The 23,738-nt window shown below is 41.8% G+C and overlaps 1 protein-coding gene across 1 annotated transcript in view; it reads left to right on the top strand.

Moving 5' to 3' along the window:
* Window positions 1-23,738, top strand: part of bsnb (bassoon (presynaptic cytomatrix protein) b) — a 92,685-nt gene that overhangs the window by 29,295 nt on the left and 39,652 nt on the right. The gene's annotated exons all lie outside the window — the stretch shown is intronic.

The raw sequence follows: 23,738 nt of genomic DNA, 5'->3' as shown, positions 1-23,738 counted from the left end.
AGAGATGATCCTGAGTCAACAGTTTTATATATCTGGCTCTCTTTTTCTTCCTGTCTCAAGTTACATCATGTCACTCACCTGCTCAGATTGCATCATCACCTGAGGAAGTTGCTCTTTACTTCTGGGTCCTGAATATTTTCACATTGCAGAGCAGCTTGATGGTGCAGTGGGTAGCTTTGCAGCCTCACAGGTCCAGGGTTTCTGGTTTGATCCTGAGCTTGGGATATGAGTTCTCCACATTCTCCCCATGTCCACCTACATTTTCTCCAGGTTGGATGCTTTCCTCCCACTTACCCAGTTGATCAGAGACTCGAAATTGCCCCTGGGTGTGACTGTGCGTGCTTAACGTCAGTTCACACTGACCTAGACCAGATGAAAGAGTTTAGTGAAGATGAATAGTGAATGAATGAATAATATTTTCACTTCCTGTGCTTGCAAGGAGATAAAAATGATGTCAGAAGAAAGAGAAAGAAGAGAAAAGAGAGAAAGTTGAAAAGATAATGTTTACAGGAGCCGTTTTTCTGTTAACCTGTTTAAAATCATCAACTAAAAACGAGTAATGGAAAGGTGAATTTTGAAAAAACAAAACTCTCAAATCTGGCAAAAAAAAGTTTTTACGCTCACGTGAGATGGTTTTTCGGACGATAAAGCAATATTTTGTAAAACTGAAATGGAATTTTTTTTTCGGATTTAAGTCACATGACATAAGATGAAGAGCAAATGGAAACACTACCTTTTTGATAAAAGAGAGCTCTATAAGAGCTACCATGAGAGGCGCAAACCCAGCTTTAATCACAGAATATCACAGTGGAAACACAGAACACTCACAACTGTGTTTTGTCAAATTTTTGAAATATTGCTTCAATTTTGTGTAAAACTGCAGTGGAAACTCGGCTAGTGATACAGAGAAAAGAAAGGAGAGAAAGTAAAAATGAAAAAGAATGAATGGAAGGGAAACAGAACAGAGGAAAGAAAAAAGATAAAAAATTACGAATGCTCTGTAACTTCATTTTTTAAAGTTAGACTGCCTTTCAGATTTTTCACGTTTAGGTCATAAAAAGAATTTTCCCTGACACCTAATTATTTTTGTTTAGTGACCGAAAGCTACTGAATTTAAATCACAGACTTCTGATTTTATTACTTTTTTTCCTAAAAGAACAATTAATTAATTTACAGCCACGTGGCCCTAAATTCTCTGCTATTTTTTCCTGCTTCACCATGACCCAATTCAAGATACTACGTCATGCATCACATGGTGGGCTTTCCCCGTTCACGCAAGGCATTGTGGGATACTAATTTGAAACAGGAGAGAAAAATGGAGGACGTGAGTGTGAGAATGAAACGTGAAAGACCGACTACAGTAACGGAAAGAAAGCAAGAAGACGTTATGTTATACAACCCCAATTCCAAAAAAGTTGGGACAAAGTACAAATTGTAAATAAAAACAGAATGCAATGATGTGGAAGTTTCAAAATTCCATATTTTATTCAGAATAGAACATAGATGGCATATCAAATGTTTAAACTGAGAAAATGTATCATTTAAAGAGAAAAATTAGGTGATTTTAAATTTCATGACAACAACACATCTCAAAAAAGTTGGGACAAGGCCATGTTTCCCACTGTGAGACATCCCCTTTTCTCTTTACAACAGTCTGTAAACGTCTGGGGACTGAGGAGACAAGTTGCTCAAGTTTAGGGATAGGAATGTTAACCCATTCTTGTCTAATGTAGGATTCTAGTTGCTCAACTGTCTTAGGTCTTTTTTGTCGTATCTTCCGTTTTATGATGCGCCAAATGTTTTCTATGGGTGAAAGATCTGGACTGCAGGCTGGCCAGTTCAGTACCCGGACCCTTCTTCTACGCAGCCATGATGCTGTAATTGATGCAGTATGTGGTTTGGCATTGTCATGTTGGAAAATGCAAGGTCTTCCCTGAAAGAGATGTCGTCTGGATGGGAGCATATGTTGCTCTAGAACCTGGATATACCTTTCAGCATTGATGGTGTCTTTCCAGATGTGTAAGCTGCCCGTGCCACACGCACTAATGCAACCCCATACCATCAGAGATGCAGGCTTCTGAACTGAGCGCTGATAACAACTTGGGTCGTCCTTCTCCTCTTTACTCCGAATGACACGGCGTCCCTGATTTCCATAAAGAACTTCAAATTTTGATTCGTCTGACCACAGAACAGTTTTCCACTTTGCCACAGTCCATTTTAAATGAGCCTTGGCCCAGAGAAGACGTCTGCACTTCTGGACCGTGTTTAGATATGGCTTCTTCTTTGAACTATAGAGTTTTAGCTGGCAACGGCGGATGGCACGGTGAATTGTGTTCACAGATAATGTTCTCTGGAAATATTCCTGAGCCCATTTTGTGATTTCCAATACAGAAGCATGCCTGTATGTGATGCAGTGCCGTCTAAGGGCCCGAAGATCACGGGCACCCAGTATGGTTTTCCGGCCTTGACCCTTACGTACAGAGATTCTTCCAGATTCTCTGAATCTTTTGATGATATTATGCACTGTAGATGATGATATGTTCAAACTCTTTGCAATTTTACACTGTCGAACTCCTTTCTGATATTGCTCCACTATTTGTCGGCGCAGAATTAGGGGGATTGGTGATCCTCTTCCCATCTTTACTTCTGAGAGCCGCTGCCACTCCAAGATGCTCTTTTTATACCCAGTCATGTTAATGACCTATTGCCAATTGACCTAATGAGTTGCAGTTTGGTCCTCCAGCTGTTCCTTTTTTGTACCTTTAACTTTTCCAGCCTCTTATTGCCCCTGTCCCAACTTTTTTGAGATGTGTTGCTGTCATGAAATTTCAAATGAGCCAATATTTGGCATGAAATTTCAAAATGTCTCACTTTCGACATTTGATATGTTGTCTATGTTCTATTGTGAATACGATATCAGTTTTTGAGATTTGTAAATTCTTGCATTCCGTTTTTATTTACAATTTGTACTTTGTCCCAACTTTTTTGGAATCGGGGTTGTATATGAAGGAAAGGAAATGCAGGACCAAACTAATAAGTATGGGCGCTCAGTGAGCACCTCGGTGTGATCAGCTGTTCGTTTAGTGACAGAATGATGGAACTGTCAGTGCACGCTCAAAGGGAAACCTGTAGATGGCAGTAATGCAACACTGTGGATGCCAGCTGCCGTAAAACCCAAAAGAAGAAGAAGAAGGTAAACCTGCGCATGCGCACACGGACTTCCTCTGTCTGCTGGACTGCGCGAAGCGAGCGATTTCATGCACATTATTTGCTTTAATCCCCTCAAATTAAATAACTTCCCAGCCACAGAATGGCCTGATATTTTGTGAGATATTACAGAAATAAACAGATATCACAATCACCACATTTCAGACGGAACTAAATTTCACCCATTTTATGAACTCGAAAGGCCGTCTACTTTTAAATGAATGAAGTCTGTGTTTACATGTTTAAGTTCAAAGAAGTGGAACTTTGTTTTCATTTGAATCACTTTCAGCTTTGAGAGCCTGGAAGCAGAGTTTTGAAGTGTTCATTAGTTTTTATTTTTATTTAGTCTTTCAGCTCGTTTAATTTTATTTCTATTCTGAGGAAGTGACTAGTTTTAGTTTAGTTTTTATTTAGTTGTACTTTTTCTGGTGTCTGTGTTTGTCAGTCATGTGTGTTTACGTCACTGAGGTGCCATTTTTGAGGTATTGTTACAGTAAACGGAACGGTGAAATTAGCAGCAACACTTCTGAAAGTTGTAAAGCAAAAGTGCAAAAGCAAAAATGAGATGAAACCGTACCAAGATAAACTCAGCAAGGATGCCAGGGATCCATACAACCTGACCGCAAAAAGTTGGATTGCTGCATCAAACCTCATACTTGGATATTACCAACTGCGTTTAGCTGTGAACAGTTCCCAAACTATAAATCCCTTGAAGCCCACAGATATTTCACCAGTGGCTGGGTGCAGGATTTGTAAGCTGGCTGTAACCAAGGAAGCTTGTGCTTCGCGACATAACACGAGACAATTGCATGAGCTTTTACAGATGAACCCTAACTGGGTGTCTGTTGTTTCCTGGCGTGGGTAATCCAAAACAACAGGCGGCTATAACGTGACTGTTAGCTACTTTAGAAGACAGAAATCCAGCGTAATGTTTCTTGAACAACAAAAGTCTCTGGCTTACCTTGATAAAAATGTCAACAGCGTGCATACATTAACGGTAATATCTTGGAGAAAGTGATGTTTTTGCGTCACACTGCTGTCTTGCCCTGTGGTTAACTTTTCTACCTTCTCCATCAGACTGAGTATTGCAGCCTTTTCACCCGTCTACAGTCGATGATTTCACCAATAAAAGGAAGCGAATGGGAAGAAAATGCTGCGAGTTGAATACAGGTGGGACAAAATGTATTTTAATTTGGCCTTGAGCACAGAATACCTCCAAAATTAACCCAAAATGCACTTCGGATTTACGTCAACTGTCAAAGAACGATTTCACAGCAAGCATCTTCTTTTACTTTGCAGTTTTACTGGAGCCTGAATTAGATTACTGCCACTTTCTAGAACTAGTTTGTTGCTGTCTTGACGGGAAAAACAAATCTTACTTTACTTGCATTTCTATTTCCTTTTAGTTTGTGTTGCATCGTATATTGCAGTTTTTATATAGTTTTCCCTTTTTTTAACTTTGAGGTAATGATTTGGAGTGACAAAAATAAATAAAAAAAAACCCTGAGTGAAGACAATTTTTCTTTAATTATGAGCTCTGCTTGCCCACGGGTGCACCAGTGGAAGGAAAAACAAAAACAAATTAATGTCGGCAACATCGCTTGCCACTCCGGGAGGCTGTTCAGCGTGTAGACCTGGCATTGGTGTCAGCCTGCTTCATCTCTGTCACTGAGAGGAACAGAAATACCTCCACTGAAACAAGGTACAGGTCAGAGCCCTTCCCTAATTACCTGCTTTCTCCTGCTGGCAGTCAGCAGCGCTGCGTTCTGCTTGTCTTGGCACAGGATGCTGCTGCTGGTGTGGCAGAATATGGGCGTGGAGGTATTTCAGGATAGGGGTGTGTCAGTGGTGTAGGAGGCTGGCATGTTCTCTCTGTGTACACACTATGAGAGGATTTAGTAATCTCTTCCTTCAACAAACGTGGTCATCCAGTGGCACCTCGCCAACGAGTGTGACCTTAATCTCGCTGAGCCAAGATGAGCTTTTGGCCTTTTACTGCTAATGAACTTCTGAAGTGTGTGGAGATGAACACCTCTGTCTTTGTATCATCATGCCTTTGGAAATTTTTTTTTCAAATTAGAAATGCAGAATGTCAAGGATACATAATTTATTTGCTTTTCCACTGTGTGTGTGTGTGTGTGTGTGTGTGTGTACAATATAAAGACAAGATATTTAATGTTCACACTGATAAACTTCATTGGTTTTTGTAAATATACACTCATTCTGAATTTGATGCCGACATTCCAAAAAAGTTGGGACAGGGGCGTGTTTACCTTTGTGTTCCATCACCTTTTCTTTTAACAACACTCAGTAAGTGTTTAGGAATTTCGGACACTGATTGGTGAAATTTTGAAAGTGAAATTCGTTCCCTTTCTTGCTTGATATATGGCTTCGGCTGCTCAACAGTTCATGGTCTCTTCTCATATTTTGTGCTTCATAATACACCACACATTTTCAATGGGAGGCAGGCAAGCCTGTTTAGCACCTGCACTCATTTACTCCGAAGCAACTCTGTTGTAACACGTGCAGAATATGTTTTGGCATTGTCTTGCTGGAATAAACAGGGATATTAATAAATAATTAATTATAAGTTAAATTTTTATAGCGCCTTTCTCACACCCAAGGTCACTTTACAATTAGAGAAGGAAGGGGGGGAAAAAGTCCACCAAAAGAGGATCAGGATGTCAAAAAGTGCATGAAGATAAATCCCACACCATCTGCACAGCCACCGCCTGTGGCAACATCGCTCAGAACACCGCACCAAGCACAGAAGCACCGCCACACAGAGCGCTGGATAACCCCAATGTGAAAAGAGCAACGAGCTCACTGCAGACCATAGCGAGGATCACAGGCATCACCCATGGTGGACCAAGACCTGAAAGGAACCGACGCCCAAAACTGGGTCCGGTGCTAGGCTACAACTGGTGGACAAAGCATTCAAACAAAAAACAAACATCAAACTATACAAATAGAAAAAGAAAAACAAATGGAAGGGAAAAAAAGCTCAGGTGAGAAGCAGCAGTCAGAATGCACACGGCGTACTCTCAACCAGAAACGGAAATGTCGGGTCCTGAAAAAGACATCATCTGGATGGCAGTGCGCGTTGCTCCAAAACCTGTCCGTACCTTTCAACATTAATGGAGCCTTCACAGATGTGTAAGTTTCCCCTGCCATGGGCACGAACACACCCCCATACCATCACAGGTGCTGGCTTTTGACCTTTGTGCTGGTAACAAGTTGGATGGTCCTTTGCCTCTTTCACTCGGAGGACACAATGTCCATGATTTCCAAAAAACAATCTGAAACGTGGACTCGTCCGACCAGAGCGCACGTTTCCACTTTGCCTCAGTCCGTCTCAGATGAGCTCAGGCTCAGAGAATTCGGCAGTGTTTCTGGATGTTGCTGCTTCATGGCTTTCACTTTTCATGGTAGATTCAGCGATGAACTGTGTTGACCGATAACATTTTTCTGGAGTGTTCCTGAGCCAGTGTAGTAATGTCCTTTTCAGTCTTGTCATTTTTTTCTCTGTTGTAATTTATGGCTCACACCATGTCCCAATACTTTTGGAATCGGGTTTGTACATTAGCAGTGTAGCGAAGTAGCTGAATTAGAAAACTTTGGATCATGTAAAAATTCAGCATTACATCAGCTGGTGTTCAATTCTTTTATATGTTTAAGGCTATGTTTACATTAGACCGTATCTGTCTCGTTTTCTTCGCGGATGCACTGTCCGTTTACATTAAACCGCCTGGAAATGCCGGGAAACGGGAATCCGCCAGCGTCCACGTATTCAATCCAGATCGTGTCAGCTCCGGTGCTGTGTAAACATTCAGAATACGCGGATACGCTGTGCTGAGCTCTAGCTGGCGTCTCATTGGACAACGTCACTGTGACATCCACCTTCCTGATTCGCTGGCGTTGGTCATGTGACACGACTGCTGAAAAACGGCGCGGACTTCCGCCTTGTATCACCTTTCATTAAAGAGTATAAAAGTATGAAAATACTGCAAATACTGATGCAAATACTGCCCATTGTGTAGTTATGATTGTCTTTAGGCTTGCCATCCTTCCACTTGCAAGTGGTAAGTGATATGCGCTGGGATCACACACACCGAATCACTGCTCGTGCGCTTCACTTGCGCGCTGTGTGAGCTGCGCAGGGCCGGAGTGCGCACCCTCCAGAGGGCACTCGCTGTTCAGGGCGGAGTGATTTGGAGCGCAGGATGCCTGCGGAGCCGAGCGTATCCATGTATTGGTGTTGCTGTGTGCACGCAAATCGTGTATTGGTGTTGCTGTGTGCACGCTAATCATTTTAAAAACGTTAATCTGATGATCTGCTGATACGGTCTAATGTAAACATGGGCTAAGGCGGGTGGGTTTTACTTATAGGTGTGTGTTGGGGTGGGGGACAGGGTGGGGGTGTAATCCACATTAGCCGCGTCTGAGTCATTTTTTTTAGCTTGCACACAGTTTGGGGGAAGAAAAGCAGCATTTAGTTTTCTTTTTTGTTCTGTTAATCTTGATGTGAGATGGTCGTCTGCAGCCCGACACCTCGCCTCATCTACATAATTCTGCCTTTGTGAAACATTACCATTTGTATGTGTGTGTGTTCATCAATCTTCTCTGTGGTCCATGCAGTTTTTCACTTGCAGCCTGACATTTCATTAAATTGAAAATGCCATACAATAAAAAATGCATTGTTATACAACGGAATGTGTGTGCATGTGTGTGTGTGTGTGTGTGTGTTGGGTATTAGTGCTGATTCATTCTGTTGTTTCTCTCCAGCTGTAGTTAGACATCCAAAAGAGAATAAAACAGGAGACCAAATATAAAGAAATACCATAACATCGCTAGCTCATGGCGAGCAGTAGCTAGCAAATTAGCCTTCGTTAGTGAGCTAGCTATTTAAGTATGCTATTTCAGTAAACAGTCATCTACTTTGCTAATCGCTTGCTAATTCAGGATTTGTTTTCAGGTTAGCTGATAAACTAGTTAGTGAGGAAGAATGAACAACAAAAGTTACGAATAAAAGTTATGAAGTACGATCACGCAGATGAACTTGAATGCAATGTTTGCGAATGTTTGTTTTTGCTGAGTGATAAGTAAAAGTAAAAATAATTTTTCACATTATTGTTCGGAAATATCATTTCGTAGCAATTTTATACCTATTTTAGGTATCCATAACATTTATCGGAGAAATATCTTGAAATATTCTGAGATTATACTTTCTCATATTGCACATCCCTACAAGACAAAGTGTTTATGTCATAAACGATGATATCTAACGATATGAAAATGAAAATGCGATATCGCTAAAATCTTAAGAAGTGTGAAGACAGCAACAGCAAGAGTTCATTCACGTAGAAGCCTGTTTTCGTTGCGTCCCCGAGGGACTGGCCTCAGGAAAACTGTATTATTTCCATTTGTGTCTCCGAGTGTGCGTGAGATCTGCTGCTGAACATGTCAGGTTGCCCCATGTGCTTCTGGGCAATGAAGTATCGGCTCATTAAGCTGCAGAGCTCCTGTGGTGGCTAATGTGTCTGACTCATTCCCGATGACTCACGCCATCTGAGTGTCGCTCACTTCAAACACGCTGCACCCTGAGAAAGCGCTTTGATATGATCTACAGTATGTGCAGCCGGCTCCAGAATTATTGGCACCCAATTATAGTCACAAGTTAAAAATGTCTTTGTGATAAATGAGCTTAATCTCACGCTAAAACTGTAATTTAATTCAAGTAAACGTATTATTATTTGAAGAACATTTCAAGACCCTGTACACAGCCCTCACCCATTCACCTGCCAGCCAATTTTCATCCGGAATTTTCCATGGGTCAAGTCGACATGTCTAATTGGAGAGTATTTGTTTTCCTGCTCCCTTATTAGCTCTAGTGAGGCTTGTTTGAAAAGCTCTTCAGAGACCTGCAGTCTGATCTGACGCAGTGTTCTCCATTCTACCATAAACTGCAGAAATAAAGCACTTATAGCGATTTGATGACAGTCGTTGCTTTCACAGCAGGTGTACGCGAGCCTTCGTTGTTTTTTCAGAAGTCTTCCACCTGAGCAAAACGACAGATTTAATCATGAGTGTGAAGATGCTAATCAGCATGTTAACAGATTAGCTAGTTAGCAAACCAGCTAGTTAGGAGACCCGTGAGCTCGTTCACACGAGATGTGAAACAGTTAATGATGTTTTTAATTAAATTCATTTTAAGGGTTACGATATGAGATGATGTTACATTTTTAAGAAATAATTTTTAAATATTTTAAAATTAGTTGTAGTTTCAGTCTTTGGGATTGATGCAGCATTTCAGGACAAAAATCTGACGACTTGCTGAGATAGAAAATATTTAAATAAAAAAAAATTAACAATTTATTGAGAAATATAAATGCAAATCAGTGCATATATATTTTTTTAAAATAAGAAACGTTAATTTAAATTGCTGGGTTTTTCTGTAATGGAAAAAAGAACATAGAAATTAATTCACACTTGGTGTTATTGTATTTCAGAAATATCAAGAGGATTGTTTTTAATCCGAGTTTTAATTTTTTTACTAATTAACTGTATGTTTTAATTAGTTTAGTATTTCCTGGTGTTATTTTAGTTGCCTCAAAGACAATATTCGTAGTTTGTTTTCATTTCAGATGAAAACCAACTCCATGAGGTGGACTGCTTTATTCCATGCTACTTTAGCATGTCAAACTCGCTCAAAAATGAAAAAAAAAATGGAGGAAGTGATGTCAGCGGTGAAAATGTGCAGGTGAAAGTGTGTGATTGTGTGTGTTGAGCTTGAAGTTATAGTTCTGACTCACACAGTTCATTATCGTGCATCTGGAGACCTCCATCCTCCAGTGCTGTGTGTGTGTGTGTGTGTGTGTGTGTGTGTGTGTGTGTGTGTGTGTGTGTGTGTGTGTGCTCATTAGCCAGTAAAGTTAGGGGGAAAAATTTGAGTTTAAAAAAATGCATCTTGTCAATAATTCATTCAGAGCAAAGATTATAAATAGTACATGATACAGGAGAGAGAGAGAGACTTCATATCACACAAGGTCATGTGTGTGTGTGTGTGTGTGTGTGTGTGTGTTTACAGTATTTCAGCATGTCAGATGTTTTTATGTGTGAGTTTTTTAAACTCAGTTTTTTCCCCCTAACTTTACTGGCTAATGAGCACACATGTATACACACACACACACACACACACACACACACACACACACACACACACATTTTGCCCTCTGGTCTCTTTTCCATCTTTCCTTTGCCTCCTCGTGTTCTTCGCGAGCCGTTTCTGTCTCACTTATTTTAGAAAACCAATTTCCTGTAAATTGATTCCTCAATTGCTGAATCTACACACACACACACACACACACACACACACACACACACACACACACACAGGTTTTAATACAGTGATTTGATCCATAAGACTGTAGAGAATAACACACCATTACTGCTCACAGCTGAATTCTGGGTAAATAAAATGATTCTTTTCCAAATGACGATGACGATCCGTTACAGAATTGATTCATTTTTCCAAAATTAGCTACATTTCACACTTATTTAGGGAATTGATCCAACATGTTCACAGTCGATTGTGCAGCCAATCAGAGGGGGTTATTTTCAGACGTGTGAAACCGTGGATGTGTGTGTGTGTGTGTGTGTACTGTGAGTTACATTCACACAAGCAGGTGAAAACTCTTTTGAGTCACTTAAATAGTTTGTCTCTTGTTGGCGACGGTTGTTGCATGTGGTCTTGGTCAATCCAGAGTTGTGTTTTTCTTTCTTTCATTGAGAAATGGTTGTAGCAATACAGCGTACAGTGTCTCAGTCTAACCCGTTTAAACGCAAATTAAACAGCGCACTGAAATTAAATGTCCACGATGTCCACACTACGTGCTCGGCTTCGTGCTAGCGATGTTCTTTGATGAGATTAGCAATGTGAACTAACTGTGCTAGCACCGTACACTTGTTGGAAGCACAAACGATGTCTGTTGCTTCCTTCCAAGCTCAAAACACGTCAATGAGAAGTCATATCTGAGAGGATAAGATGAAACCATGGTAACCGAGGAATGATCGGACCACACATAGGCCCCTTAAGTTTGGTTTATATTTCTGTGTAGAATCTACATCATAGGTACCACCTCATCATGGACCCGACCGCCATAGCCTGACGTGCACCTCCTCCGAAATGTGCCTCCACATCACCGCCTGGTAGCATCGCATTCCCTCCTCCACCATTTTCGAATTGAGTTGAATGAACATGGACCAATCAGTTTATCCATTAGTCGTACACACCATGTCCTCTGACAGCTTCTCTGTTTCAGTAAATGTTACTGATGTTCAATATTTATTAGCTCCAACTCCAACACGATCTGCTTCGTTTCAGGCACAGGAATATTTTTACTGTATATATGGCGTGTAACTAGAAACTACAGACTTCGCAAATTCAAGCAAATACAAATCAGGGTTAGTCTGGGACACGATATACTCATCACAATCATATGTCCTTGTTGAGCCTTGTTGAACGTCCCATTCCAGATTTATTCCCTCTTTGCTGTTATCATGAGCTCCACTCTGAGGTCTGGGAAAGCTTTCCACTCAATTTTGGGACGTGGCTGTGGGGATTTGTGTTCATTCAGCTCCAAGAGGAGGCTCCAGTTCCAGTTCCAGTTCATCCCAAAGGTGTTTAATGGGGTTGAGTTCACTCAGGGGGTTCTGTGCAGGACACTCGAGTTCTTCACTCCAGCCTGACCACACCATGTCTTCAAGGAGCTTATTTTGTTTACAGGGGCATCGTCATCATCATGCTTGGACAGGAACAGGTTTGGGCCTCTTGGTTCCAGTAAAGGGAAACTGTAACGCGACAGTTCGGAGGAGGAGCATGTATGGATATGAAGGTCAGGTGTCCACATATTTTTGGCTGTGTAGTGTATAAGAAAGATGTGCAGGCGAGTATGTGAAGCGTGCCGCATGCAGAGTCACGATCCACATGTAAACAATATTCATGTTGTTAAACATCACGCGAGTCAGCGGATCAACGTGAGAAACGAGGCGGAGTCATTTCTCTGATCAAATTCCGTGGAATAAATAAACTGATTGACTGTGATGCTCTGAATAGAAAGTGTGTCTCTGTCATGAGGAACATCGACGATGGATGGAAAATGATCCACAGAAGTAGGATGCAGTAGGAAGCAGCAGAAACTATGCTGGTTTTTTCTTCTTTTTTTCTTTTCTTTTTTTTTTACAGATTTAAAGTTAAAGGTTCATTCTGACAAACTGGATCTCAAAGCAAAAAATTTCTGTTTGTGTTGCAAAAGTTAAAAGAGAAGCTGGTGAGCCTCCATCTTTATTGCCTGATTACACCAGTGTCTCACATTTAAATAGGTTTTTTTTTAGCACTCTGGAGAGTGAGAGAGAGAGGACATGTTGCAGCATGTTGGATGACAGCACTCAGATTTGGCATGGAACAGACACGACACTTTAGGAGGGCTGACCCTGGCCACACACACACACACACACACACACACACACACATTGAGAGCCAGATGGCTCTTTGTATGCACCTGTGAGTGACGTATCGACCCACTCTTTGTTTTCAGGTACACACACACACACACACACACACACACACACACACACACACACACACACACACACACACACACACCAGCAGGCAGAAAGTATCATCACAGCCTGTTTAACAAACAGCAATCACCAACTCAATCAATGTAACTCACACTGACTGTTTGTGTGTGTGTGTGTGTGTGTGTGAGTGTGTGTGTGTTAAGCATGTTCGCAAGAAAGAAGTGTAAACTCCTGTCCTGAAGATCTCAGAAAACAACTTACAACTTCACCTCTGACAGTTACACAGCACTGACACTGGAGACTCCTTCCATCAGCGTTACACAAAACTCCACCATGTCAACGATTACACACACACTTTAATCCGTTTTTGTGGAGCGTCCATGTGAATGAGCTGTTACTATAGAAACGATAACGTATTAGAACGAGGGAATTAATGTAAACCTGTGATTTGCAGAGACACTATTGTCAGAGCTGCTATTCTGGAGAATTAATCAACAGCTTCTGACCAATCAGACCCCAGAATTCAACAGCGCTGTGAGATAAAATTAGTTTATTGAACAGATTAAAAGTAGCTTCTCTCTCTGTCTCTCTCTCTCTCTGTGGTCAGTCAGTTTCTCCCACGGTATTACTGAAGAGAAAATGGATGACAAACAGCTCAGAAAGGAAAATCAGGGGGCGTTTTTTTTTTTTTTTGGATGTGAAACAGCAGTGCTGTCAGAGTTGATTTATCAGCGTGGGTTTGTTTCGCCTGTTTGCTTTTGTAACACTCACGTTCCCTCCTATAGAAGCTTGACAGTGGACAGTGATTGCAGTGTGTGTTCTGTGTGTGTGTGTGTGTGTGTGTGTGTTTGCATGTCTGCAGGGTACAGGTTTAGAAACCCTCTCGTGGGAATCTTCACACTCCCACTCTGTGATTAAAACCCCACTCAGGCTGCCGAGAGAGAAAACCACAAACATTTATCACATTTTAATGCCATGCGCTGGTGTTTACTGTAATAAAATGGATCTCATCTCATCTCATCTCATTATCTGTAGCTGCTTTATCCTGTTCTACAGGGTCGCAGGCGAGCTCGTGATTATATGAGTTACTATATCCTTCCTGGCCAAAAACCTTGAACCAATCTGTCCATTTTCTGATCTCTGACCCTCTCTTATCAACAAGGCGTTTGTTTCCACCCACAGAACTGTCACTCACTCGCTCGGGGTTTTTTGTTTTTCACACCATTCTGTATAAACTCTAGAGCCTGTTGTGTGTGAAAACCCCAGGAGATCAGCAGTTTCTGAAATACTCAACGCTCCATCTGGTTCAAACCAACCAACACCCATACCCCAGTGAAAGAAAGAAAGTCACACTTCACTGTGAGATCACAATTTTTCCCATTCTGTTGTTTGAATGTTGTGAACATTAACTGAAGCTCTTGATTTGTATCTGCATGATTTGATGCATCGTGCTGCTGTTGAGGGATCAGCTGATTAGGGAACTGCAGAAAACAGGAACAGCAGGTGGATGTAGGCATGTTCCTAATAAAGTGGCCGGTGAGAGTATCTGAGCAGTTTAAAAATCTCTCATTCTCATCTCATTATCTGTAGCCGCTTTATCCTGTTCTACAGGGTCGCAGGCAAGCTGGAGCCTATCCCAGCTGACTACGGGCGAAAGGCGGGGTTCACCCTGGACAAGTCGCCAGGTCATCACAGGGCTGACACATAGACACAGACAACCATTCACACTCACATTCACACCTACGCTCAATTTAGAGTCACCAGTTAACCTAACCTGCATGTCTTTGGACTGTGGGGGAAACCGGAGCACCCAGAGGAAACCCACGAGGACACGGGGAGAACATGCAAACTCCACACAGAAAGGCCCTCGTTGGCTGCTGGGCTCAAACCCAGAACCTTCTTGCTGTGAGGCGACAGCGCTAACCACTACACCACCGTGCCGCCTAAAGTGGATCTGTTTCTCCTAAAAAAAGCAAAACTCCACCTAAGCTCATGTTTGTTCAGACACATGGACAAGGGGAAGTGCACAGAGCCTGAATTAGGACTGAACCTGGAGGAGAAAGTGAGTAGGAGGAGAGAAATAAAGACGGTAAAGCAGGAAAGTGTGGATCGTGATCGGGTCCAGTAGAGGAAGAGTGAACGTGTTCGTGTTTATACAGGCAAAAGTAAGGTAAACAAGAAGCATGCAATTTAGGATCGGGTAGGGGGAAGTGGGTATCGTTTTGATTACAACCCCAATTCCAAAACAGTTGGGACGCTGTGTAAAACATCAATAAATACAGAATGTGAAGATTTGCGAATCATAGAAACTCTATATTTCATTGAAAATAGTACAAAGACAACATATCAAATGGTGAAACTGAGAAATTTTATTGTTTTTTTTAAAAAATATTTGCTCATTTTGAATTTAGTGCTAGCAAAATGTTTCAAAAGGAGTTGGGACAGGGGCAACAAAAGACTGATAAAGCTGTGTAATGTAAAAAACCCCCACAACTAATTAGGTTAATTGGCAGCAGGTCAGTAAGATGATTGGGTATAAAAAGAGCATCCCAGAGAGGCGGAGTCTCTCAGAAGTAAAGATGGGGCGGGGTTCACCGCTCTGTGAAAGAGTGCGTGGGCAAACAGTGCAACAATTAAAGAATAATGAAACATTCTCAGTGTAAAAGTGCAAAGAATTTGTGGATCACATCATCTATGGTCCATAATATCATTAAAAGATTCAGAGAATCTGGAGAAATCTCTGTATGCAAGAGACAAGGCTGAAAACTGACATTGGATGCCTGTGATCTTCGGGGCGTCAGGAGACACTGCATTAAAAGCAGACACGTGTCTGTAGTGGAAATCACTGTATGGGCTCAGGAACACTTCAGAAAACCATCGTCTGTGAAAACACTTCATTACTGCGTCCACAAACGCAAGTTAAAACCAGATATAAACAATATCCAGAAACCCCGCCCCCTTCTCTGGGCCTGAGCTCTTTTACGATGGACTGAGGTGAAGTGGAAAACTGTCCCTAGGTCTGACGAATCAAAAGTAGATATTCTTTTTAGAAATCATGGACACCACGTCCTCTAGGCTAAAGAGGAGAGGAACCATCCGGCGTGTTATCCGTGCACAGCTCATAAGCCAGCGTCTGTGATGGTATGAGGGTGCATTAGTGCACATGACATGGGTAGCTTGTACATCTGGGAAGGCATCATTAATGCTGAATTATATATACATGTTTCATAGCAATATGCTGCCGTCCAGACAAAATCTTTTTCAGGGAAGGCCTTCCTTCTTTCAGCAAGACAACGCCAAACCGCTTTCTGCACAGATTAAAATTGCATGGCTCTGTAGTAAGAGAGTCTGGGTGCTAAACTGGCTTGCTACAGTCCAGACCTGTCTCCCATTTAAAACATTTGGTGCATTATGCAGCGCAAAATATGACAAAGTAGACCTCAAACTGCTGAGCAACTGAAATTGTCTATCAGGCAAGAATGGGACAACATTTCTCTTTCAAAACAACAACAATTAGTCTCCTCAGTTTCCAAATGTTTGCAGAGTGTTGTTAAAAGTAGAGGTGATGCAACACAGTGGTAAACACGCTGCTTTTTTGGGACTGGGGTTGTAGGATAGGGCCAATTGGGGGAGTGGATATCATTTGAATTTGGATAGGGCCAGCAGGGAAATGTATACAGGGTCTAACTTACTGTATGATGGAGCACACAAGGAGAAGTGAATAGTGTCTAAAGTAGGATAGGACCAGTAAGCAGCAGCGCGACACAAATAGACTGGGATAAGACCAGTCGGGGGAAAATGAGTGTAGGACGCTTGTGAGGAAGTGCATGTAGTTTGAAGTGGACAGTGTGATGGAAGCTCCGCCTTTTTGTGTCTACATTTAAGTTGTCTTATGTCTCTCTTCATCAGGCTAATGCCTTCTGAGCAAATGGATGAGACACTCTGAGAATCACATCAACCACTCTGAATGCATCATTTCCTGTTCTCCCCGCTTCCATCAGTCAGCTGACTCTCACTGGCTGGCTCTGTTGATTGATGTGTTGGTTTTTGAGCAGAAACTCAAACAGCTGTGAATCACAGAAAAGGCTGACACTTTCTTATGGTACGAGCCACAGCATCAAGCTAAAAACAAATGGTCCAGTTTTGGTTTGTCTGGGGTCCACATTATTTCAACGAGTCGTACATTAAACTTCCGTCTGCAGCCTGCCATGTCGTTTTCCGCCCACTCTGCCGTCCTCCTGGTTTGTGATTGACTTCAATGAGAAAACTTGTGTTCTTTGTCACAAAGCAAAGTGACTCCACTCTTTCGTGCTGAAACATGCTGCTAATAGGCCATAAAACTGAGCTGGAAGGTTGTGAATCAGGACAGACCTTTAGAGGGAGGGACAGAGCGCACAGAGTGAAGGAGACTGCCTCACTGAACTGAGATAGGCGCACTGAGGGGAAGGGAGTGGCGTCTGAATTGGGACAGAGCCAAGAAGAGGATATGGGCGGCTTCTTAGCTGGAATAAGCTAGTAATGAGAAGTGTTGTCGGTCAATGAGTGAAAGTGATGAGTATATCAATTGGGATAAACCCATTAAGGCACCCAAATGTGGGCCAACTGGGGGAAATGAGTAACATCAGAATTGGGATAGGGCCAGTAAATGAGAGGGTCAGAGAATGTGATAAGAGTCTATGGCCAGGAAAGGACAGTGAACAGCATCTGATTTGGAACACACCCAGTTTGGAGGAAATTTAAAAAAAACATTCTGAATTGGGATGGGATCTAGAAGAGGAGCCCTGTGATGACCTGGCGACTTGTCCAGGGTGTACCCCGCCTTTCGCCTGTAGTCAGCTGGGATAGGCTCCAGCTTGCCTGCGACCCTGTAGAACAGGATAAAGCAGCTACAGATAATGAGATGAGATGAGATCTAGAAGAGGAAGTGAGTAAAGTCTGAAATGAAATGGGGCCAATTTGCAAGAGAGAGAGCTAATAAGTGGAAGTCAATAATTCTGAAATTTGAAAATGACTTAAAATGCCTTTGAGGAGGATATAAATTGGGATAAGGCCAATAAGGAGAAGTGAACAGCATCTGAACTGTGACTGAGCCAATAAAGGAAAGTGAGTTGGGTCTGAATTGGGATGGAGCCAATAAGGGAACGTGACTAGCTTCTGAATTGGGACTGGTCCAGAGAGACAAGAGACATGCAACTGTGCTATGTGATGACTGATTTAGAATGAGACCAGGGAGGGGAAGGGTGTATCGTTTGTATCTGGGTAGGAACAGCAGGGAAAAGGAGTAGATGATGTTTTATTTGGGTGAAGAAGAAAAGTGAGTCGGGTCTAAGCTGGGGTTGGAAGTGTAGGGGTAAGTGAATAGGGTCTAAACAGCACCCTGTCCCTCTCCTGGACTGATTGATGGATGTGATTGGTGCGTGTAAATCCTCCGTCCATTTTATTGGAACCTGTAAACACTTCCCCATCTGATTGGCCCGCAGCCTCAGCCAGCTCAGCGTATCGTCTCTGTGCTCCGGCAGGAGAAAGGAGAGACAAAGAGAGCGAGGTGATGAGATGATAGCAGAGAGATGGAGAGATTTGTGGAGGTGAATGACAGTGTGGATAAGAGTAATGTTTCTCTTCGGGTCAGCGAGTCCCTCAATCACACTTTATCTCTCCGACTCAGTCTCAAGCTGCTGCAGTTTACATTGTGGCTTTCAACACAGCAACATCAGACGCGTGCTGAGTGTTAATCAGATTCTAACTCAGATAATAAATACGTGATCAGCGTGATTAGCATTTTTTATGTTTTAAACCGTGCAATGTGTATGAGGAAACTGCTGAAGGGATCCGTGTGACATAAAATCACTTCTGTTGATTTGTTGATGTTTAAAAACCAGAGAAGCAACCAAGAGGCTACCAAGGGTCCTCAAAAATAGGAACATCTCCTGTGTTCTGATTGGTTAATTATTAGAAATGTCTCCTGTGCTCTGACTGGCTGATAATTACAGGAGCATGTCCTGAACTCTGATCTGATCTGATGTGAGGAGAATGCTCTGCTCTGTGATTGGTTGATATGAATGCTCTTCTCTTTTCTCATTCTCCTGTTTCTTGTTCTCGTTCTTCCCCAATCCATTTCTCTCTCTCTCTCTCTCTCTCTCTCTCTCTCATAAGGATGATCCTTAATTTCCTCTCACACAGTAATCCTGCACAGGCTCAAGGCAGCAGGCTGTGTGTGTGTGTGTGTGTGTGTGCGCGCGTTGAGGGTGCCACCACATGGACCCATTGAGAGGTCTCTTAGGATTAACTCGCATAACTCCTGACTCACATTTCAGCACTCACACATACACACACACACACACACACACACACACACACACACACACACAGAGTGAGCTACCGATTTAATCTGAGAAAGAAAGCCGATTTAAACATGCTCTCTCCTCCACTCTGTCAGAGCCCTGGAGCTGCAGATCGATCCTACGTCCAGGGAGTGTAAAGATCAGCACTTCTGTGTCTGGAGCCTTTCTTCTGCCTGAAGTGATCAAACACTGTGTCCTAATTTACTAATTTAATCTCCACAACGTTCACGTTGCAATTCCAAATCAGAATGTACACACAGATGGCACGTGACAAAACACAATCATATTAATAATAATAATAATAATAATAATAATAATAATCGCTTAAAGCTCATGGTTTTTGACGACAACATCTCACTCCAGAATTATTTTCGGGGCGGGGCCAGGAGTCATAAACCATCCAGATTATGCATGTCCAGTGATGTGGTGTAAGACGCCATAAAATGAAGCATCACATGAAAAGCACGGACATGAAATTTAGATTAAAGCTTAAGATACAGTATAAAGTGACTGTGAATCTGCAACCAGTAAAATTAAGATTGGTCCCTGGAACCATACAGCATTCTGATCCCGCAAAGATCAATGAGAACGAGTTATTAGTGAATATTTTAGCATGTTGAGAACCTACACGAGATTTTTGTCGACTGTATGTCCATAGTAAATCTCACTGCATCAAACCATGACTCTCTGCCCCGTTGTTGTTGTTTTATTCAGACCTTTCAGTCATGTTTCTGGAAGACTGCATCAACTGTTGGAGTCTGCAGTCACAATGATTGATTTGCACTGGATAAGTGATTGTTTTAATCCAAACTGTTGGAGGGGGTGTGGCCACGCAAGCTGAACTTTACCATTTGTCGATCACATGATCCTAATACAGTGTGTATGTCGTCTATACCTTTGCTCTTCATATTTTATTTATATTCATTATCGTGCATTTTAAACTCGTCTGTTGACTTGTTTTGTTTTTATTTTTGTTTGTTTCAATCGAAGCGAGTGAGTTCTTCCTGGTGTGTTTTTGTCCTGAAGAAAAACTGCGAAACCGCTTTTCCCACAGGATCAAACACAATCTTAATCAACGTGTCAATTCAGACAGGATATGCTGTGTCCTACCTGGAGATTTTTCTAGAAAGTAAAATTCAGAGTGATCTTTCCAGATGTGTGCATGTGCAGTCCGTCCGGATAAAATAATGACTGCATGATGGATTCGCGCTAAAATGCCAGAGATATTGCAGTAATAATTACATTACCCTCCTACAGACTTTATTTCGGGAGCACAAGTCGACATGTACTGCTGCCGACCTCAGAACCCTCCTTCCCACTCACCCAGTCATACGTTAGTACATTTACAGGAATACATGTGTACAATAACAATAATGTGTGTGTTAAATATCACGATATATCATGGAACTGATTATCAACACACCCCTAACCTTCACAAAGCTGCCAGGATTTTATTTCTGGAAATTGTGCCTTATTGAGGTCAGTTTATGACCTGACAAAATGTGTGTGTGTGTGTGTGTGTGAGAGAGAGAGAGTGTGGGTGTGGTTTTAATGAGTAGTGACATTTTCCCTGTCTCAGCATGATGCCTTGCATTCAATGGGATGCCAGCGTGAGAGAGCAGAGCATGCTGGGAAAGGAGGTGTGTGCACGCAGTCCAAGTCGTTTATGCAACATGGGCATGTGCACGCAGTCAGAGGACCGTGTGTGTGTGTGTGTGTGTGTGTGTGTGTGTGACATAATGTATTCAAGAATGAATTATTTACAGCTGAGACAGATCAGTGTTGCACTTGAGGAGTCCACACATGAAATTCACCTCTTTATGTATAAAATATTTTGAAAGACAGACAATAACTTTTTTTTCGCTTATTTTGAACCTCTTATGATGTGTTTATATCTTCTTCCTTTCTTTCTGAATCCTGAAATACATCTTCACAACATTCATGACATACTTGTCACAGATGTCATTTAACAGAAAAATAATTAAAAAAATTCAGAATAACTCATAGTACATCTCAGTAGAGAAACATTTTAAGGGGCGGGGCTAATCCACTGGCTTCTGAGAGTGAAGTCATCAGAACCATGACGTACAGAAAAACATCACGTTTTATTTCTCTGGAGAACTAGAACATAATCTTAGTTTAAATCTTAAGTAAGAGTATAATTTTTTTGTTCCCAGTGGAAAAATTACATTACATTCATTCATTCATTTATTTATTTATGTCCAGGGTTTTGCAGTCAGGATCGAGCTCTTTAATATCGCTGATGTGCTCCGGATCAGCAGCAGCAGCATGAACACAGCAAAATGGTGAAATCTGGGTGGTTATTGCTCTCGTTATTTTGTCTTGTGGAACACAAAATGAAAAAAGCCAACTTATTTTCGAGTTTGTGCTCAGTGGTTATCAGGGTTGCCAGATTTGTCAGATTAAACTCTTCCAGAGGAATAATAACTTTCTCAAACTGTGGATAAATTCACACCTGTGTACACTCTGTCACTTTGAGGGAAACTTGAAAAGTTCCATGTGAAATCCGACCACAGAGTTAAAAAATGCAGCTCTCCCCCTCTTTAAAAACAAATTGAACTGAACTCAGCACAAGGCTGCTTTTTTCTGATCAGTGGAATTAAAGATCACCTGACGAGCAGGCAGGATACTGTGTTTCCCCCTCGTGCTTATTATTTCACAACTGCTTTGTGTTTTTAAACACACACAGTACCAGTCAAAAGTTTTGACACCCCCTCTAATTCAGTGTTTATCTTTCTCATCTCATTATCTCTAGCCGCTTTATCCTGTTCTACAGGGTCGCAGGCAAGCTGGAGCCTATCCCAGCTGACTACGGGCGAAAGGCGGGGTTCACCCTGGACAAGTCGCCAGGTCATCACACGGCTGACACATAGACACAGACAACCATTCACACTCACATTCACACCTACGCTCAATTTAGAGTCACCAGTTAACCTAACCTGCATGTCTTTGGACTGTGGGGGAAACCGGAGCACCCGGAGGAAACCCACGCGGACACGGGGAGAACATGCAAACTCCGCACAGAAAGGCCCTCGCCGGCCACGGGGCTCGAACCCGGACCTTCTTGCTGTGAGGCAACAGCGCTAACCACTACACCACCGTGCCTATCTTTATTTTTATTAATTAAGTCACTTTGTGTCTTAAAGTAATGATGGATGTTGTTTCTCTTTCCTTAGTTGTTCGGTTCTTGACATGTATGGATCACTCCAGGTGTGGAATAGGGTGATTTTTTTTTTTTAAAGGGTATTTTTATTATTTACTGTGTACTGCTGGATCTCAAACGCATTAAGAAGGTGAGAAACTCGTCCACTAATTACCTTTTGATGAGACACAGCTGTTAATTGAAAAGCAGTCCAGATGACTCCCTCCTGAAGCTGGTTAAGATAATGCTAATAGTGTACAAAGAGTCATCAAGGGGAACGCTGGATACACTAAAGAATTTAAAATATCAAACATTTTTTTTCCACTTTTGTCCAACACATAATTCCAGGTATGTTCCAGATGTTATTTCATATTTTTGATGTCTTCAATATTGTTATTATATATGCTTCCTGAAAGCGGAGCTCCCAATGAGTGTGAAATGCCCTCCATCCATCCATTATCTGTAGCTGCTTATCCTATCCTCGCCCATAGTCAGCTGGAATAGGCTCCAGCTTGCCTGCGACCCTGAGGGTGAAATGTGTTAGTAAATAATCCCAAGTTATTTTTTTCTTCAAAAGTAAATTAAAAATAAGCGCTTGATAAAAACCCATCTATCTTATGATCTTATGTAAATAAAGATACAAATTTCGCTGTCCGGTGGTCAAGTGTTTATGAGAGATGTTGCCTTGCATTTACAATCAGGTTCCCTGTGGTGGTACACGTTCGTTGTTTGTACATATGTATGAACATCGTACAGTCGCAAAAACCATTAAAAATCAGGTCGATGAATTACCATATTCTCTTACGTATCAAGCTTTGCTCTGCTACAATGTAGAAAACCGTCAAAATGCAGAAAAACCTATGAATGAGTCAGGGTGTACAAACTTTTGACTGGTACTGTCGAGTTTGCTGTGTATTATAGCTTGGAGGTTCCTTGTGTAATGATCACTGCCTCCACCCAGTCTACACCTACGCGCCATCACTCAAATCAGGACAAATCAGGACGTCTATTTACAGTTAAATCTCTCTCTTACTCGCAGGTCTCTCTTTACCTTTTAAACAAGTATTATTGTGACTAACATCGATATACGTTTAGCCGCTAGCTCTATTGCTAAAATGCTCATCCAAAGCACAGTTTCTTTAAAAACAAGTATAAATAATGCCAACTTGAATTGAAGCTAAGTTAGTTAAATAAATATCTAAATAAATAAATAAAGTTTATGTAGTGTAACATGTTTGGTTCTGTACGTAAAAAGTTCTTATCTCATCTCATTATCTGTAGCCGCTTTATCCTGTTCTACAGGGTCGCAGGCGAGCTGGATCCTATCCCAGCTGACTACGGGCGAAAGGCGGGGTACACCCTGGACAAGTCGCCAGGTCATCACAGGGCTGACACATAGACACAGACAACCATTCACACTCACATTCACACCTACGCTCAATTTA

The sequence above is a fragment of the Neoarius graeffei genome, chromosome 26 (assembly GCF_027579695.1).
Source record: "Neoarius graeffei isolate fNeoGra1 chromosome 26, fNeoGra1.pri, whole genome shotgun sequence".
Lineage (NCBI taxonomy): Eukaryota > Metazoa > Chordata > Actinopteri > Siluriformes > Ariidae > Neoarius > Neoarius graeffei.
Note: the sequence above shows the minus strand (reverse complement) of the source record. Positions and strands in the feature narration are given on the sequence as shown.